The 20,499-nt window shown below is 37.9% G+C and overlaps 1 protein-coding gene across 1 annotated transcript in view; it reads right to left on the bottom strand.

The window, feature by feature from the left end:
• The window catches only part of LOC124172919, a 30,448-nt gene extending 12,858 nt beyond the window's left edge, over positions 1 to 17,590 (bottom strand). Inside the window, exon 1 of the mRNA XM_046552436.1 lies at positions 17,305 to 17,590. The gene's annotated coding sequence lies outside the window, so the exon portion shown is untranslated. The remainder of the gene's footprint in view (positions 1 to 17,304) is intronic.
• Positions 17,591 to 20,499: the final 2,909 nt, after the last annotated feature.

Below are 20,499 nucleotides of genomic sequence, written 5' to 3'. Positions count from 1 at the left end.
CCCGAAAATGGGGGTGAATAGAAACAGTACTTCAATTTCATGTTTTTTTCTATTGAAACGAATCGGGGGTAAATGGAAACAGTTGAATATGGTATTTTTAATTTGTAATGGATAAATACAAATTTATTTCTCAACATAATGATTTAATTCAGTGCATAAACAAAAGAAGTTACATAACTGTAAGTAAACAAATTGAATAGGTAGACAATTACCGTATTTAACTAGATTAAATTATGATAAATAAATTGTGAATCCGACCGGTCATCCTTGAAAAAATTTTCTTGCGGGGTGATAAAAACACTAAAAATGATTTGTTTCTATTCACCCCATAAATTCTGAACACCTAACCTAAAAAATATGAATAATTTTTGAAATAATTACGTTAAAGTTAACGCTTAAAATAAGCCTGAATCTTTTATATGAATAATTAGACTGTTTTTTTTACAGCTATATACTTTTAAGAACACTACGTATTCTGACTTACCTGGAAAGTTCAAAGTGGATAAAAAAAACAAGAATCACGTGGTAAAATTCAACATGACAAACAAACAGGAACCAGTGCTGCCAACCAAACAAACCATTATTTCACTTTCAGCCAAAAGTGTACCAACCTTAAAAAATAATAATAGTTGCCGCTATTTACCCATAGTTATGTAGGAAATAGATTATGCATAAAAAAGAAGTTTCGTTTCCATTCACCCCAATGTTTCTTTTCACCCCGTTCTACGGTACCGACTCGCTAACCATTCTCAGTAGCCGTGAGAATGGTTAGCGAGTCGATACCCGAAACGTCGGCGCTCTCATATCATCTTACCCGCGCGGTATCCCTAGAAGAGTTTTCAAAAAAATGTAAAATATTAATTTAACACGTTGCGTACACGGATGGCGAGAATAGTCCGTGACGTCATCGACTAATCTGCGAAAGGGATCATGCCGTCGCTACTAGTACGTGGAATAGGGTAGTTTCCTTCATGAAAGAAAACGAAAGGCATTGATTGCGATTCGTTACCCACCATTAGTGTATTCATAATACACAAATTATTTGGTTTTAGAAATCCCAGTTTTTGACGAATGGCAATGGTCAATTTTATCCTCATTTGAAAAAGGCCAGATTGGCGCCCATGCGATGCCACTCCGCATGACGTCACAGGGACCTAGTTTCTACACGAGAGGATAGTAGTTATGCATCGTCTGAGATTACCAATGCATGCATGAGGCACAGAGCTCAGGGAAACATGTCTTAATAATCACCTATTAAAACTGGCTAAGGTCGGAAAGTTTTCTTCGCTTGATAAGGTATTAATAAACCTTTTTTAAGCCATGCGCTACCATACAGGAAGGTACTCAGCTATCCGCTAGCATCCTGCGACGTATCAGCGCTAAGCCTCGCCTCAAGGTCACCTCACCGGGCGGGAGGGGGAACCAGAAATACGACGTACGGAGATATTTCCCGGCATTCATACTTAAGCGTCGCGTTTTCGCGCGATTGAAAATTTTCACTTTTCATTTAATCGCGAAAAATAGATATTGTCATTTAAAAATCTAAAAGCGTGAAATACGTACTCCAGGAGTAATAATCTTTCGATTAAGGCAATAAAAAAATAATAGGAAACCACCCTATTCTCGTCATCTTTCTCCCGAACGTTCCGGACGGATGACGAAGATTCTCGTCACTTAGGCGCGTCAACCTAAACAATTTTAAAGCATAACAATACGTATTCGTTAGTACGTTTTCAGTTGTTGTTCGTTATTCATAATGAATTGATGCATCATAACGTTTGATTGGGTAAAGTTATATTCTTAACATTAGCTTTTTAACCCATTAATTCCCAGCGTAGCGTTAACGCAACATTATTGAATTCTAATTCTCAGAACAAGTTTCTATTTCAGTATTTTTTTTCTTCGATTTACTGACATTTTTTTAAGTATCTCTAGTTCCAAATTTGTATTTTCCACCAACATTTTCATTCATAAAATTGTATTTTAATGACTGATGGCGTTTGGCATAAAAATCGATGCGCACATACGAGACACCCTGAGAAAAATGACATACCCCCAGCATGTCCGTTGAAAGGCAGAATGGGGCATTTCCTCCAAAGGAATACTGATAACTCCCGGCGAAGATGTCGAGTGTTGAAATCAAGTTAAAAAATAAAAGATGTAACCTAATTTAAAAAAAATTACTTTTCCTATATTTATTTACCGGAGTTTTCCCAGCGTTGCGTATACGCAGCATCATGAAAATCATATTATAAGATGAAAATATTTTTTTCTATAAAAATTCATCTTAATTAGGCCAAAATAAATCGGATAGTGCGAAACAACAGAAGTTAAAAGCCCTGAATACAGTCTGGGGAATTATGGATTAAGCGCTCGCTCCAACACCGCCTTTACTCTCTGCTAAATCCATTATGTAAGGAATAGAAGGAATAATAACTTTGCTATTTCCACATGGTAATTTACTGAGACAGACCATGGGCTGGTCAAAAAGTAAAAAATAGCGTTATTTAAACCCACTTACTTGACAAGTCCACCAGCTCACTCCTATCTTCTCTATTAATCACTGATCTCTGCCAATAAAGGATTAAAAGAGATTTAAAAGTTATGTATTTACATTTATTCTAAATTGACACATTTAAAGATGTAACCTAATTTTCAAAGAATTAATTTTCTCATATTTATTTACCGGAGTTTTCCCAGCGTTGCGTATACGCAGCATTTTGAAAATCATACAATATGAAAATATTTATCCAAAAATTCATCTTAATTTGGCCAAAATAAAACGGAAAATGCGAAGCAACCGAAGTTAAAATCCCGGAATACAGTCTGCGGAATAATGGGTTAACAATGATTAAACCAAAGGCATTACGCCCTAATAGGCACATATTCCCAATTTCGGCGTTGCTAGGATTTTAAACACCCCGGCGCGCAACGTAGGGATAGGTGCTTTTCGATCTCGAGTCGAGATCGAAAGTTTTCAACTCCAGTTTTCAACTGCGAGTAGTTTTCATCTCGAATCGAGTTGAAAACCACTCGCGAGTATCGAGTCGAGTCGCATCTGGACACGTCTGGATCTGGCAATATGATAAGCACTTAATATGCAACTGCAATCGGAGGGATTTCAAAATGAATATTTTACTTCAATTTTCATTCATCTTTGAAGTGTCATTTGAAAGTCCCATAAGCACTATTGGAATGAATTAACCTCTAATGTAATATGTGGTCAATAGGGTGGTTTCCTATTATTTTTTAAATTGCCTACTTCGAAAGATTATTACTCCTGGAGTACGTATTTCACGCTTTTAGATTTTTAAATGACGATATCTATTTTCCGCGATTAAATGAAAAGTGAAAAATTTCACGCGCGCGAAAACGCGACGGGTGAGTATGAATGCCGGGTTATCTCCGTGTGACGTCGTTCTGGTTCCCGCTGCCGCAAGTGAGGTGACCTTGGGGCGAGGCTCTGAGCGCTGAATCGACGCAGGATGCTAGCAGGTAGCAGAGTACCCTGCCAGCTGGTAACGCTTGGCTTAAATAAAGATTATTAATACCTTATCAAACGAAGGAAGCTTTCCGAGCTTAGGTAATTTTAATGGGTGATTATTATTAGATGTTTCCCTGGGCTCTGTGCCTCATGCATGCATTGATTACCTCAGACGATGTATAACTCCTATCTACTCGTATAGAAACTAGGTTCCTGTGACGTCACGTGGAGTGGCATCGCATGGGCGCCAATATGGCCTTTTTCAAATGAGGATAAAATTGACCCTTGCCATTCGTCGAAACCGGTATTTCTAAAACCAAATAATTTGTATATTATGAATACACTAATGGTGGTTAACGAATTGCAATCAATGCCTTTCGTTTTCTTTGATGAAGGAAACTACCCTACTCTCGCCGATTACACTGTAAAGCCGATGTCCCACCGTCAAATTTGCATCAAATTTTGATACATCTGACGCGCACCGTCTCCCACGGTCAAAATTCATCCAACTGGCTTTTGGTCCTATCGTTTGGACCAAACTCAGTTTTGCCCGAATGTATAGGACAGGTTCTAAAGTTTCATCCAATTGTATGAAACCAACCAATCACAGGGCCTTTGACAAAAAAGCATCGCCAAGCGCTGACTCACAGGTTTAACTTATTTATCGTCTGCATAAATAATGAACACAAAAATAAACTTTGTTGTATTCCACACAGTATGCATAAAAAGCCAACCGGTTTCGACCTTTTCAGGTCATTATCATTATCGTTCACCTCTAGATAAAGACCTGAAAAGCTCCAAACCGGTTCAGTTTTTTCACAAATACTGTATGAATACTAAAAGGTTTAGTTTTGAATCTATAATGTCACCATACCACGAAGTGAACTCGAAAAACATTATTTCAAATATACACACGTTCATGATCGTCTATTTAATCGCCTGGTGTGGTCCTGAAAGTAAAAATGAGCAAAAATTGGTCTCGAAAGGCGATGGAAACTCTCAACTTGGAAATCCCTAAAATGAGTTCATTTTTAATAAGAAGGAAGCGATCTTTTATCACTATGATTATAGGACAAGGACCTATATTTTAGCAACAGGGTAGTTTCCTTCATCAAAGAAAATGAAAGGCATTGATTGCGATTCGTTACCCACTATCAGTGTATTCATAATATACAAATTATTTGGTTTTAGAAAAACTAGTTTAGACGAATGTTAATGATTAATTTTATCCTCATTTGAAAAAGGCCAGATTGGCGCCCATGCGATGCCACTCCACGTGACGTCATAGGGACCTAGTTTCTATACGAGTAGATAGGAGTTTTACATCGTCTGAGGTTACCAATGCATGCATGAGGCACAGAGCTCAGGGAAACATGTCTTAATAATCACCTATTAAAACTGGCCAAGGTCCGAAAGTTTCCTTCGTTTGTTAGGATATTCATAATCCTTAATTAAGCCAAGCACTACCTGCTAGCAGGGCACTCTGTTACCTGCTAGCATCCTACATCGTATCGTCGCTCATAGCCTCACACCAAGGTCACCTCACTTGCGGCAGCGGGAACCAGAACGACGTCACACGAAGATTTCCCAGCATTCATACTATTGCCGCCGCGTATTCGTGTGCTTGAAAATTTTCGCTTTTCATTTAATGGTGAAAAACAGATATCGTCATTTAAACATCTAAAAGCGTGAAATACGTACTCCAGGAGTAATAATCTTTCGATTTAGGCAATAAAAAAATTATAGGTTACCACCCTACTGCTCGATTAGGAGAGAAAAAATGTGACTTCAATACACGTTTACAGCACTATTCATAACATCATCTCTACTGCAATGTCCATCATTTATTAATGACATTTTCTTTGCGGGAATAAAGTGCATCACGTTCGTATCCTGGCGTTTTATTCTGCTCTCAACCTTGCTGATAAAAGACATGTAAATATCCTCACTCATCGTCAATTAATGTCGATTATTTACTGGAACTTCGGCAACCAACTACTTCTCCAACATTATTAGCAACATTATTTATTCCAACGCTTTCATATCCCCTTTCCAGCGAAAGCCAAGTTCAGCGTTCCTTCTGTTTTCTTTTTTTCGCCTCTTTAATGTTCAAGAGGCCTGCGCAGACAATTTTGCCAGCTAAAAAAAAGACAGAATCCTCCACTTCACAAGCTTACACATTTGTTTACATAAATATCGTCTTTCGTTTGTTTTTCGTCCAAACAAATGCATCGTGGGAGACTCCCATCCATGGCTCTTATAAGGACCATGCTCCCATCCCGTTGCATCAAAACTTTTAGTCCAAAAATTTTGATGCAATAATTTTGATGCGAATTTGACCGTGGGACACCGTGCGACTCAAACCGTATATCCTCCTGATGCGTAGGCACACTCAATACATAACGGCTTACTTGTAGTCTAACTACTAAGGATAATAAAGATCTTTGTGATAAAGTCATCATTTTATTAACGCTAGAGTTCCGTTTAAAATTTGGAACCGATCAGCAAAACATCCAGAATGTATTTCTTGGCATTGCTTTTCAAAAAATGCAACATTTACGTTTTTAGTTATTCCACCTTATAAACAAATAAGTGACCATGAGCACCTTCCTTGAGTGGGTCACTAACTGCCGGGATGGGCCGAGATAATCCTCACGCGGACAATAAGAAAGGGTCGGACCTCTCGCACCGAGGGACCCTAATGGCGGTTGGGACCCACTTGGCATGCTTGACCGCTAAACCGTGAAAAAACGGCCTTTGGCCTTTTGCTTAGAAAAATTCAAGCCGTGAAAACCCGGCCTTCATCCTTTAGCATCGGAAAATTCAGGCCGTGAAATCACGCCCTGCGTAGGGAAAAAGGTTAACTTTAGACTTTAAAAAAAATTCAGATCTTATTTTCCTGTCATCTGCATACATTATGTTGATTTTCAGGACGTCTCTTTTAAAAAGTGAAAAAGTATAATATATTCGGAATCGAACCCTCCCAGAACTTTACCTCAAATGCCGCCCACATTGTAGACCTACTCGGCTACGAAACCACGTATTGGTAAGAGATAAACGGTGAGTCCAAATATGAATCTAAAGATAGGAAAACCTCACCACGGAGCCCGAAAGAAAACACTCCGACGGCCCAACGTGAGTGTGGACGAGAGTTACCCCAGGGCATTCCATCCGCTAATCTTAATTCTGATTGGGCTTATGCTCCTGTATTTTGACTCCAGCTTCGTTAGCTAGGTCGCGTCCACCTCCGTCATCGTCAGCTCTTGGTGGCATACGAGTGAGGGATGCAGGTCGCTTTATGTGACAACCTCACAAGTTTTCACCGACCCGGCCCCATCAGTTAAGTGGGACTCCTGGTTGTCCACATACTTTTGAAAACGATAGTACATCTGCTTTAATAATTACCCTAATTTCACTAAGCCAAAAGAAATAAGAAATTATTAAGAATGGGGTGGTTTCCTGATATTTTTTTAATTGCCTAAATCGAAAGATTATTACTCCTGGAGTACGCATTTGACGCTATTAGGTATTTAAATGACGATATCTATTTTTCGCGATTAAATGAAAAGTGAAAAATTTCAAGCGCGCGAAAACGCGACGGCTAAGTATAAATGCTGGGAAAATCCCGTTTGACGTCATTCTGATTCCCGCTGTCGCCATGTGAGGTGACCTTGGGGCGAGGATATGTACGCCGCTGCGATGCAGACTGCTAGCAGGTAGCAGAGTAACCTGCTAGCTGGTAGCGCTTGGCTTAAATGAGGATTATTAATACCTTATCAAAAGAAGAAAACTTTCCGACCACAGGTAGTTTTAATAGGTGATTATTAAGACATGTTTCCCTGAGCTCTGTGCCTCATGCATGCATTGGTAACCTCAGACGATGTATAACTCCTATCTTCTCGTATAGAAACTAGGTCCCTGTGACGTCTCGTTGAGTGGAATCACATGGGCGCCAATCTGGTCTTTATCAATTGAGGTTAAAATGGACCCATGCCATTCGTCTAAACCGGTATTTCTAAAACCAAATAATTTGCATATTATGAATACACTAATGGTCTGTAAGGAATCGCAATCAATGCCTTTCGTTTTCTTTGATGAAGGAAACTACCCTATTCGCGGTGGTCATTGCAAAATTTTAAAATTTTCATTTTAAGATCGCTCCTATTGCAGTTGCATTGTAAGTGTTTAGCGAAATTACTTTTTTCATCTTCGTTATTTCTGTAAGCATTTAAATGTTCTTTCTTCCTGATTACAAAACTTCTTCCTGTCTGCCCTACGTATACACCATCGTAATCCCTGCATTTCAATGAATATACTCCGCATCTATCCAATTGGTCTAACTGATCATTACATTTAAAAATAAGTTTGCACAGAGTGGCATAAGGTTTAAAAGCCACGCGGAATTTGTCCTCGGGTAAATGATGAGCCGTTTTCAGAGAAAGTGCATCGATCACTATGTGCACCACTGTTTCTTTTTATCTTCGTCCGCCGAAAACATTTGGTTGATAGCCAATCTTCTGTTTTTTTCCTTATATCTCTCTGGCTTTTTTCTCTTTTGAATATCTTTACCCATCCTTTTCCCCTATTCTGGCGTCCGTTTTAAAATTCATATCGTCCTCCGCTTGATAACTAGGCTAAAATAATAATTATGATAAATACATCATATTTTCAAGTGCATCGAAGGTACGTCACTGTGCACCACTGTTTCTTTTTATCCTTGTTCGCCGAAAACATTTGTTTGATAGACAATCTTCTCTGTTTTAAAAAAATCAGTTTGTCCATTAAATTTAAGTGAATTCAATTCTTAGTTTATATTTTTTGAGAAAGGAACTTCTTCCATGGTATGACCTCACATCATATGATCCCCCAATGTTGGGCCGTGGTTGGGCCGTGGTTGGGCACAGTGGCGCAGCGAGGGGAATCATGAGCACTCATTTCTGTGGTTTGTGGCCCTAAATTTGTTGCCACTCAGGCATTTGTATTTATTCAAAGTGCTCAAATTGTTTTATGCCAGAAGTGGTATTATGCCACGTGGATGTGATAAATATAAATATAACTTAAGGACTGAGTCATTTATAGTAGCAAACAGACCCAAGTTAACTTTATATAAACGATGTTTTCTTTACATGGGGCCAAAGATGTATCGATGTTTTGGGGGATAAACCCCCCTCCAGACCTCAGAGAAATTTTTGTTCAGTCCATTTTACTTAATTGGATTGATATCGATAATAGAATAGTGTAAGGATTAATAAAATATCTCTCAGAAAGCAGTAAAACTCACAATTTTGAACCATTTATCTTATAATTCCGCAGCAATTTATTAATCTCGCTCCTACCGCTTATCCTGGTGGGTATTCCATACCCCCACACACACCGGTATTAGTTGCACCTAAACCCCCCCCCCCCCCAACCATAATTCCTAGCTCCTCCCTGGTTGGGCAAGTGGTAATCCCTATCGTAGGGCCATAATGAGGGATTTTGATTGGGCAAATAGTAATACATAATTGTTTTGTTGGGTCCTTGCAAAGGTGTATTAATAAATTTACATTTCTGAAGGCAAGTCAATGACATTTAAGAATAAAGGAAATTTCACTATCCTCAGAAACTCGACTTTTCACCAACTAACACCACACACAAAATCCCAAAAATGTAATTAATCGTAGAGGGCGTAACTTGGTGGAAATCCATAATAGCACGAATACAAGGATCAAGAACTTTGCTATTTCCACATAATATTTTATTAGCACCGACCATGGTTTCGTTACAGAGTAACATTATCAAGGTCTTGATAATACCACCTTGATAATGTTACTCTGTAACGAAACCATGGTCGGTGCTAATAAAATATTATGTGGAAAAAGCAAAGTTCTTGATCCTTGTATTCGCCCAAAAATGTGTTAAAACGTAACGTAAACAATGTGGTCTCCAACGGCAGCCAGCACGTCAGGGCCAAAGCCGATTAATTAACGATGTAACATTACAATCAGCGTTCATTCAAAAAAAATAAGTTCCGAAAAAGGTGCCAGCATAAAAATGGAATTATAGGTCAGACATAAATCTCAGTATTAAATGATTATTACCTGAATATTTATTCAGGAATAATAGAGGCGATGATGACTTCATTCTTGCGTAATTCGGCAGCATTTATAACTATGTATAAAGGGGTGGTTTCCTATTATTTTTCATTGCCTAATTCGAAAGATTATTACTCCTGGAGTACGTATTTCAGGCTTTTAGATTTTTAAATGACGATATCTATTTTTCACGATTAAATGAAAAGTGAAAATTTTCAAGTGCGCGAAAACACGACAGCTAAGTATGAATGCCGGGAAAACTCCGTGTGACCTCCTTCTGGTTCCCACTGCCGCAAGTGAGGTGACCTTGGGGCGAGGCTCTGAGCGCTGATACGAAGCAGAATGCTAGCAGGTAGCAGAGTACCATGCTAGCTGGTAGCGCTTAAGTATGGATTATTAATACCTTATCAAACAAAGAAAACTTTCCGACCTTAGCCAGTTTTAATAGGTGATTATTGAGACATGTTTCCCTGAGCTCTGTGCCTCATGCATGCATTTGTAATCTCAGACGATGTTAAACTCCTATCTACTCGTATAGCAACTAGGTCCTTGTGACGTCACGTGGAGTGGCATCGCATGGGCGCCAATCTGACCTTTTTCAAATGAGGATAAAAATTGACCATTGCCATTCGTCTTAACTGGGATTTCTAAAACCAAATAATATGTATATTATGAATACACTAATGGTGGGTAACGAATCACAATCAATGCCTATCGTTTTCTTTGATGAAGGAAACAACCCTATTGCTATATTTATACAACTGTATTACATGTGAATTATTTCCACACGAATAATACATATGTAATACAGCTGTACATATACATGGATACAAGAAAAATACAGGTGTATTACAGATATGTGTGCTATCTGGTTAAGGGGGTGAGGGGCACATGCCCTCTGCCCCCCCAGTCGCTTAAAAAATAGTCCAGATTTCTAACATGGTCCTGTTCTCATTACGTTCCTTTTGATTTGCATATTAAGGAGCCTCAATCATCTAAGCCAAACTCAAGAGGACAGGTCGTTGGTCATTCGCTAGTCAGCACTGGAAAAGAAATATATCGCCCAAGTCGGAAAGGGCTCAAGAACTGTTATTATTACATATGTAACTAATTAATATTGTAATATTAATCAATTTTATACTAAAAAATAAAGATTATATTTTATACAGTAATTTTTTTACACTGTTTTTAATCTGAGAAGATCATTTGCATACCAGACCCTCGTGTTTTTCCCATTGGGCCAAGGCCGTAGCCAGAAAATATTTTCGGGAGGGAGGGAAAATATTTTCGGGTTTATGGAAAAGTAGACAAACATAAAATTATTTAAATAAGATAAATAAAATAGCTTAAACGGTTAAATATACATATTCATTATAAACCCTTAAAGGAAAATATAAAAATAATATTATAAAATTTAATTTTGCCTTATAGCTTTTTTTTGCAGCGACCAAATGAATTGACTCCTCGGTGTCGATGTCAATTCTGCGGTCCCTCAGGAGAGGCTCATAAGTCACTCACCTCTCTACTTATTCACAGCACTATTATTTCACACACTGCACTACAACTACACACACTGCACCTACAAATTCGCTTAGATAATTATTGACTTGAGTCGCATTGGACTACTAGATGTCCCTGCGCCGCTATATAATATCGTCGTGTGAGCACCAAGCGAGCATAAAGTATCTAGTATTTAATTTTTTTCATTTCAGGGGGGATCAAGCGCCCTTGATCCCTCCCCTGGCTACGGCCTTGCATTGGGCCAATAATATTTGGGTCATTCTACCATAATCGTACAATATTATGTCCATGGAATGCCATGAAAAAACTATTAAATCAAAACTAAATTGGCATATCATCTTGTGTACTTTTCTACTAATTTTAGTGACAAATATGTAAAGAAAAAAATATATTCCCTAAATTTAATGTCCACATACTATGATTCAAAATCACTGTACGTATTGAGGAAGCTAAGCTTTCTAATCCCCTCAGAACATCTCAAGTCCATTTACTATGCTCTTTTCAACAGTCACTTGAGTTATGGGCTAGAGATCTGGGGTAATGCCCCAGCTACAAAATCTGTTTTTCTGTTACAGAAAGAAGCCATAAGAATAATAACTCATTCTCCCTGTACTGAACATTGTAGTACATTATTCAGGAAACTGAATATACTGACTGTCTACAGTCTGTGTGTATAGAGTACTTGTACATACGAAAGACAATCTCCAGTCTTTCACAATTAGATCCGACATACATGACCACGACACTTGAAGAAACAATCACCTATTTGCAGGTCAAATGAGACTAAATATAACACAAAATTCCTTTTCAAACATGGGCATTAAGCTCTTCAATCACTTACCTGCGTCTGCAAGACGAAGCAACAGTACTAAATTTAAATCTGTTGTACTTTCCTGGCTAGCATCTAAAGCACTGTACTCCTTGAATGAGTTTTTTACTCAGGAAGCAGATATGGTTTTCTAAATAATCCTGTCCTTTATTTAAGTTGCAAATTGTAATTATATGTATGTAACAGTGAACTGACGAGGTCAAGTGTAAATTATTTACTTAACGACCAATAAATCTATTATTATTATTCATGTCCGTGGACAGTCCTGCATAGATTTTCGAAGAGGTGTTCATTGTATTAACAACCTTTGCTAAATAACTCTTTATAAAATCCATCATCAAAATAGAATTGTTTTTTCGTTGAGCCAGTCTATAGGCAGATTTAGGGGAGGGGAGGAGCACATGCCCCCCCTCAGTAATAAAATAAACTCAAAAAATAGTCCAGATTTTTAACATGGTCCCATTCTCTTTACGTTCCTTTTGCTTTGCGTATTACTGAGCCTCAATCATCTAAGTCAAACTCAAGGAAACCGGTCATTGGTCATTCGCTAGTCAGCACTCGAATAAAAACATCGCCAAGTGGGAAAGGGCTCCAAAACTGTCATTATTACACATGTAAGTTATTGCGAAAAATCCACAGAGGAAAAATCATTCGCCTTGACCGGGATTCGAACCCGGATCCCTCGATTTCCGGCCGAGTGCTTTAGCCAGTTAAGCTACCGAAGCGTCATTCTCCCCTGTGGAAATTTGTGGACTATACCGGACAAGGTGGTATGGACTGCTGAGCATATGATGCGACTAGCAGTCCAGGTCGTGCGCATGGCGCCACAGCCGGAGAGCAAAGCCCGAACTTTGAACACAAGAGGTGTTCGCTCTGGACTTATTAAAGTGTACCGGGACTAGCCACGGTGATAACTTTTTACGGAGTCACCCGCAATGCACAAATAGTGCGAAAAATCCGTGAGGGATGGGTGGGAGAAAAGCGTGGGAGGGGTGAGGGAAAAGCGTGAGGGATCCGGGTTCGAATCCAGGTCAAGGCGAATGATTTTTCCTCTGCGGATTTTTCGCACTATTTGTGCATTGCGGGTGACTCCGTAAAAAGTTATCACCGTGGCTAGTCCCGGTACACTTTAATAAATGTAAGTTATTAGTATTTTAAAAATCAAGAATAATACTTTTCACTTTTCCAAGTAAAAACTTTTTAATTTTAACAGAGTTGACATGTTTAACTGCTCTGACTAACCCTGGCCAATCCGGATGAAGAATTCATTCGTACGTTGACAAATTTCGGGATAAGTTTTTTGATAGACAACCACTGCAAAATGTATGTTTATCATGACGAATCTCCACAAAGTATCTGCCTCTCCAATTCAATTTAAAACTTTAAGCAGATGCAGATATTATGTATATCATAACTATGCACGCATTAGTGAAGATGTATTTATTAATTAATATAAACAGAAAGCGAGCATTATCGTGTGATTTTTACTATGATTCAAGACGTGAAGAATGAGTAAAGAGTCTCTAAATTCAACAGTCACTTAAAATGGTTGGGATAGTAGGATACCTATTTTATTATTTACTGTTAGGCATGCTCTCTTATGGAACAAAATGGCCATAACTAATGGTTTACGTGAAAATTACAGCATATTAAAGGTGTACAAGAAAAAGATAAGCGTGAAACATTTATCGCTGAAAATGTCATTCGATATAGGTAATCATGGCTGCATTAACGGTCTCTAGTTGTCTCGGTACGATTTGCGGAGGTAGTTGCAGTCTTGGGGGTGTCTCCTTGATATGATAAGTGGAGGTTTTACGATATAAAGAGGTTTACTACAAAGAGGTTTGCCCATAAATTTATATGTAAATCTGACGGGACCATAGGGCTGGTATGAAGTATGGAGGTTTATGAAGTAAAAGGTGTTCACTACATAGAGATGATGATTACTTCGTCATCTTGTAATGGCATTTGAATTTCCGTATGAGGGAAGATAAAGAAATCGTAGAGCAGAGGGATTCCCAGTCATCGGGCCATTGTGAAGAATTCCCATTGGGCCGAAGATATTTGGGTCATTCTCCCATAATCGTACAAAATTATGTCGATGGACTGCCATAAAAAACCAAAACTGTCAAATCAAAGCTAAACTGGGTTATTATTTTATGTACCCTTTTACTAACAGTTAAGTGACAAATTAGTAAAAAAAAAATTATACTATCCAAATTTAATCCCCACAGACAATATGATTCGTCATGCCCGTGGACAGTTCCACAAAGATTTTCAAGGTGTTTTTTGCATTATAAACCTTACTAAATAATTTATCATGAAATCTATTATTAAACAAGTTACAACATTATAAACAATCCAAAACAGCCTTTTTGGGTTGCTTTTATTTCATAACATTTATTAAAAATAAAAAAATTGTCCCAACGAAAAAAAGCAATGTCCGTGGACACAGGAAAAAGTGGGAGTTATTCATAGGAGAAGTTGGCAGCCCTGAACAACCAGTGTGTAGAGAAAAATATTGTCAGCTATAATGTGTTGTTTGAGTTTACACTTGGTTTACGAATGTTTGAACGCTGGAAGAAAAATTTTAGTTCAGTTTTTTGAAAGAACTAAGATCATCAGTCATGTCCGTTGACAAGTAAAAATTAGTAGAAGTAAAATCTTTTTATCTAATTACAATTGAGATGTCTTTTACAGCTATAAGATGCAAGTTCAATGTTGTAAGGGGTGCCCTAACTTATTGTAAGTCCCAACTATAAATTAATTTAGAGGAAATCGCCATGTCTGTGGACGTCATGTCCATGGACATAATGTTCGTGAACTTAGGAGTCCATGATGACATGACAGATGGTAATGGACATGATGATACCCTATGACTATAGTCATAATGTATCATAGTCATAGTGCTAAGGCAACTGTACTGTGACTGTGCTATGACAACTCCACTGTGACTGTGCTATGGCAACTGCACTGTGGCCGTGCTATAGCTGTACTGTGATGTTTCAATTCAAGTGCAGTCTAAGTAGAGTTACAGTACAGTCCTTTTCTCACAGTTACAGTGCAGCTTTAGTACAGCCACAGCACAGATTTTTTTGTATGACTAGTAACAGAGTCTCCAATGGCAAATAAAACAAACTTTTTCCCTTGAGTCGAAACACAATATTCCTCTTCTGCTGTGCCCGTGGACTTATATACATATCATGTCCGAAAACAACACAGAAGTGATAATTTAAAAAAGTGTGTATATCGCTATAATGAACCTGATAAAAATAAACTCACCCATGGTGGGTAAAGGAAGGGTAGAGGAAAGGTAGTACCCATCATGGCGGGTATAGTTACCCTTGCACAACCCATGCCCTACCCACCATTAAGGGTAAGGGAAGGGTACGAATAATCCTTCGTCTACCCTTCCTAGGAACTCCTTCCCTTACCATCAGTCTACCCTTCCTCTACACACCGTTAAGGGTGAGGGAAGGGTAGGAATATCCTTCGTGTACCCTTCCTTGGAACTCCTTCCCTTACCATCCGTGTACCCTTCCTCTACCCACCATTAGGGGAAGGGAAGGATAGAAAAATCCTTCGTGTACCCTTCCTAGGAACTCCTTCCCTTACCATCCGTGTACCCTTCCTCTACCCACCATTAAGGGTAAGGGAAGGATAGAAAAATCCTTCGTGTACCCTTCCTAGGAACTCCTTCCCTTACGTAAGTCCTCAATCTCCTCAATCATTAGATTGTATTATCGACAAACTTCAACTAAACAATTTCGGTTCTTATATATACAAAAATTAATTTTTTTTTAATTTCACCTGTAGAAAATGCGTGCTTTTTCGGGATTGGCCCGTTAATAGTTTCGTTGGGCTGATGGCTCACGTCTCTGTTGGACCAGGTGGACATATTCATCCATACTGAGCCAAATATGCCTACACTTCCTCAACCGTGGGTCAATGGTCAACGTTACTCGGATAAGAATAATCTAGACTACTCTTTTCCTTGCAAACTTATGACATCAGATCTTGGAGAAACTTTGATATACCTATGCCGACGACTGAAATCGACAGTCATACAAATACTTAGGGCCTAAATTATTTAGTATGTTGCCAAGTAATGAGGCAAACTCAGAAAAAAGATGGGGATTTGCATCCGCTGTAAAAAGATGGCTTATGAGGTATGCGGAAGTAGAGTTTCTACTAAGAAAGGTGGCGTAAAAAGTTTATAATAAAAGGTATATTACGTATATTCTATGTATTTAATTATGCATTTATATAAGAAAGATAGTTATCCTTGTGTAAATATTTGAAATATCATATTATAATAGTGAATGCAATCGGTAAGATAACAAATAACTGAATGCAAAGAAATAAATTTACTTCTCATGATATGTTAGCACCAGACCTGTGCAAAAAGTGTAAGATGGTAGCCCCATAACTATTCAATAAGGGGTACCTATATATTCCACAATTATTTAAGTGTTTTCTAATGTAATATATTTGAATGTAAATGGAATAAAGTTATGTTATTATTATTATTAATATAAAGCTTAGGTATCAAAGGGTACTGATCAGTAGTTCAGTTCTTCAAAACTTCAGTTCGATTCAAGGAACTGGATCATATACCTCAATCATATGTAATCTGCATTCTTATTTTAGCAAAAATTCCAACCTAAAATGGATGCTGACGCATTATAACAACACTTTCACCATAAGAAACGAAACCAAACAATTAACTTGAAAGCAACGAAAGTGGATGATACATTGATCCCCGAGTATAGAAATTGTGGAAAAACATTTTGTCATTACTGCAGTATTTGTGTCCATTTATTTAGAGCGTTTAATCACCGACTTCATTAATTCATACTAAAAGTAGCAATCTCTGGCAAGACAGATATCAAGGCACAACAAGATGTTGGTACGATCTACTCCTCTTTATTTTTATCATTTTATTGATTACTAAAAAACCTAAATAGATTGGAAAAGATTGCTTTCTGGATATCCAAATATGCAACAGATATCACGAAGTAATGCAGAAAATATGACACAGAAAACATTTTACAATGCGGCGATGTAAATTTTGAAAGTAATTTTTAAAATGTACACACCTTTCATTCGAAGTTCTGTCAACTCAAAACTACTCGAGATAAGTATATAAATCAACTGCAAACTTCGGTAACAAATTAGTTGCCATATCTTCCTCATCTTACAAACAAAAATATTACATAATGCATATTCCTTTACGTTGATCTTCAACAAAAATACCAATATAAAATACATGTTCTTCCCGCTGTCATTACCATTAAAACACCTTTCAAATGCAAAACAGGAATTAATGAAGGACACAATATATGAACAAAGTGAAGATTTTGAAGTCACCCTCAAAGGATAAGAGAAATACTTACAGAGACACGCCCAACAGTACTAGCCAGCAACGCTGTCACGAAGTCTGTCATCAACTGACAATGAAATCGCATCACCAGCAGTTTTTCATGGTCCAGACTGCTTATCAAGTAAAGTAGGTATGGGATTAGTCATCGCCGGTAATTCTAGCACATTTGTCATAGAAGAATTAATCGGATCCACAAATTGCTAAGGTTGACTACGGGCAAAGTTTCTGTTTCTGAGGAACAAATAAATTTTTCACACATCGCCACAACAAATACAAATAACTTTTGAACATGGCAGTCCCGCTATCACCGCTTCTCTTCTCATAAAGTTCGATTAATCACCGTGACTGACGTGATGGCAGCACAGTCAATGAACAGCGGAAAAGCGGCAAAAATAATTTCACTTACTCAAATGGTATTCGAAATAAACCGTGAATTATCCCTTTACGCTAACGGTGAACGTAATTATGACTATAATTTCTGATTAAAAAAATGACTGAATGCTTCGAGAAAACTCGCCAATCCAGTCAATTTTCGCAGAATTTGCGACATGCTTAAATATGCATTGAAAATACTTGATGAACACCTAAAATCGACTTTTCTACGCATATTGGAAATCAGGGGGTCTATTCTCTAACTCGAAGCTCCCGTCGTGGTAGCTTCGAACTAGCTACCAGAATTGGCTACCAACCTTATTCTCTAACAGGGAGTAGCTTTCTCAGACCGAGAATTTCTGGTAGCTTTCTCAGACCGGATATGGGGTATGAGAAATATTTCGTGCGAACTCAGATTTTACTCTTAGAACCAATGAAATCGCTCGTTTCATTTCGTAACCTGCGGGAAAATCATAATGTAGTCGTTCTCGGCTGACTTTTTCTTCTAGTTGAAATTAATGTGCTTTGTAAATTACGAAATGCTGAGTGCCTTCAGCTTTCATAATAATAGAAATACGTAGAAATAATTATATTTGGCTAAGCGGCTTTTATATCAATTCAATAGTTTCGATCGATGCAGCAGTTTATGTCACGATTGATAATCATGTAGGCCATGTAAATATAATGAAGAGAAAATGTTAATAAACTACCAACACATTAAACCAATGCTATCACATTGTCGTTCTAATTCCCGAGAACTTTACACTCAGCGCTCCTTATGCTTATGCCTGTTTGATGCAAAAATTTTGATGACCAACTGTTTCTGTGCAGAGATTGTTCCTTCTTGCACTGCGAGAGAATATCGCAATAACATGTGCATACGATAAGTGTATATTATTTCGGGAATATCTTCAACAAAGTTAATGGGAAGGTGGAGAAAATTATGTTTGAAAGTTACGTCATTTCACCCAGATTGGCCTAAGCAATCATTTTAGGCTCACAATATGCTTCAATCGATATATACACAAAACTCTACTGTCGTGCCGTTCTCACGACGGCTAAATTAATATTTAAATGGTTTTATGAACAAGTGTTATATGCCAACCGCCAAGCTTGCACTATTGCAAGCGAGGGCGATTCATTAGAACTTGACCATCATTGTGAAAAAACAACCTATTAAACGTAGTTCCTTCTCCCAATATTAAAGCCATATTATATTATTGTTTTTGTGATGACTTCCTCCGTGGGCTTCTGGAATATCCATGGCTACACTTTCTCAAAATTCAAAACAAATACACCAACTTAACTACCGGCACTGAAATTAAATTCGTATATACGGCCAAAGACACACAAATGAAAGCAGAATGATATCATGAACACATTTATTCATTGGAAGAGCAAAAAATTTATTAATAACTATCATGAAACACCTTACATTGCATTATAACACAATAATATATCCACCTCTCTACGGTCTGCATCTATGTAACTTTAAACTCTCTTCACACAATCACTTCACAACAAAGATCGTTGCTAATAATGCACGGTAAAGTTAATCATAAATGTATGAACACTTGCAAAAATAAGACATCCATCTCTGTGCAGTGGATACATTGGCATTGGTAATGATTTCAACGCATCAATTTGTACCGTCACTACAACAGTCTCTCGCAACATCAATAATAATCACTGTTTTCGGGGTTTTTCTTCTCACTAGTAATGACTTCATGCAAAATAAGATTTCACGTGATATAAAATGATTGAAAGCAACATTTTTCTTCTCCATTAAATGAAATCAACTAGTTAACGCGATCGATAGTTCACTCCGAAACATATATGTTTAGTCACGAAATTTGTCACTCATGCCCACTACTTTGTTAAGAATACAATAATTGAAGGCTTCAAATAATTTACGCAGCATTCCCGACCTCATTAAAGAAAATAATTACGCAAAACAACAAAAATAGTCAACACTTTTCTTGTTTACCACTCAATCGCTAGCCGTGTCAAGAAAGACTGATGGGATAGAACAAAAGATTAGCGACACGCGCCACTTGGTTCACGGCGGTTCATAGGAATTCCCATGGCCCTATGGGAATTCCCTATGTATTTTATGGTAGCTAGCTGAAGCGCGGGGTTCGAGGGCGCGCTTCGCGAAGCTACCGCCCTGCCGATCTTTTGCACATTTTCCCAAGAGGAATGCAAGAAGTGGGATAATAAAAGCAAAGTACTTTACATATATTCGCAGGATTTAGTGAGAATAAGAAAGCTTATAAATTTAGGGATCTTACTTCATTATATGAAAGTATAGTCTATGCTAGAGACATTGTCTTCTTAGAAAACAAATTTACCGGTGAAAGCTGTGTTGATGTTCAAATGCTATTGGATTCTCACATTGAAAATGGCTGCGACTGCCTTTCAAATTCCAATGGATTGTGAAAATACATATTCAAAGAAGATTGACGCTGAATCTGATGTTAAAGAAACTGATAAAAGTCCTAGATATCCACAAAGGGTAAGTAGAAAGATACAGTTTCCTGATTATGTTGTCTCACAAGATAAACAGAGAACAAAGAGAAAATGGTAATGTAAGTGTAGAAATTGTCACCACTGAGGAAATGACAGCAGACATGATTACCAAGGGATTAAATCACATAAAAAATAAAAAGTCATCTATGAGTTCTACACGTTTTGCCGATGTATGCCTGGCCGCAACCATACTTCACCTCATATGCTTCGTGGATGCTTTCGGGCAGTTTGTCTTTGCTATTGCTGAGTAAATCCGCTGTCTTGGTGACGGAGGCATATCTGGTCACCACATCGTGTCTCCTGAGTA

The sequence above is a fragment of the Ischnura elegans genome (assembly GCF_921293095.1).
Source record: "Ischnura elegans chromosome 13 unlocalized genomic scaffold, ioIscEleg1.1 SUPER_13_unloc_3, whole genome shotgun sequence".
Taxonomy (NCBI): Eukaryota; Metazoa; Arthropoda; class Insecta; order Odonata; family Coenagrionidae; genus Ischnura; species Ischnura elegans.
Note: the sequence above shows the minus strand (reverse complement) of the source record. Positions and strands in the feature narration are given on the sequence as shown.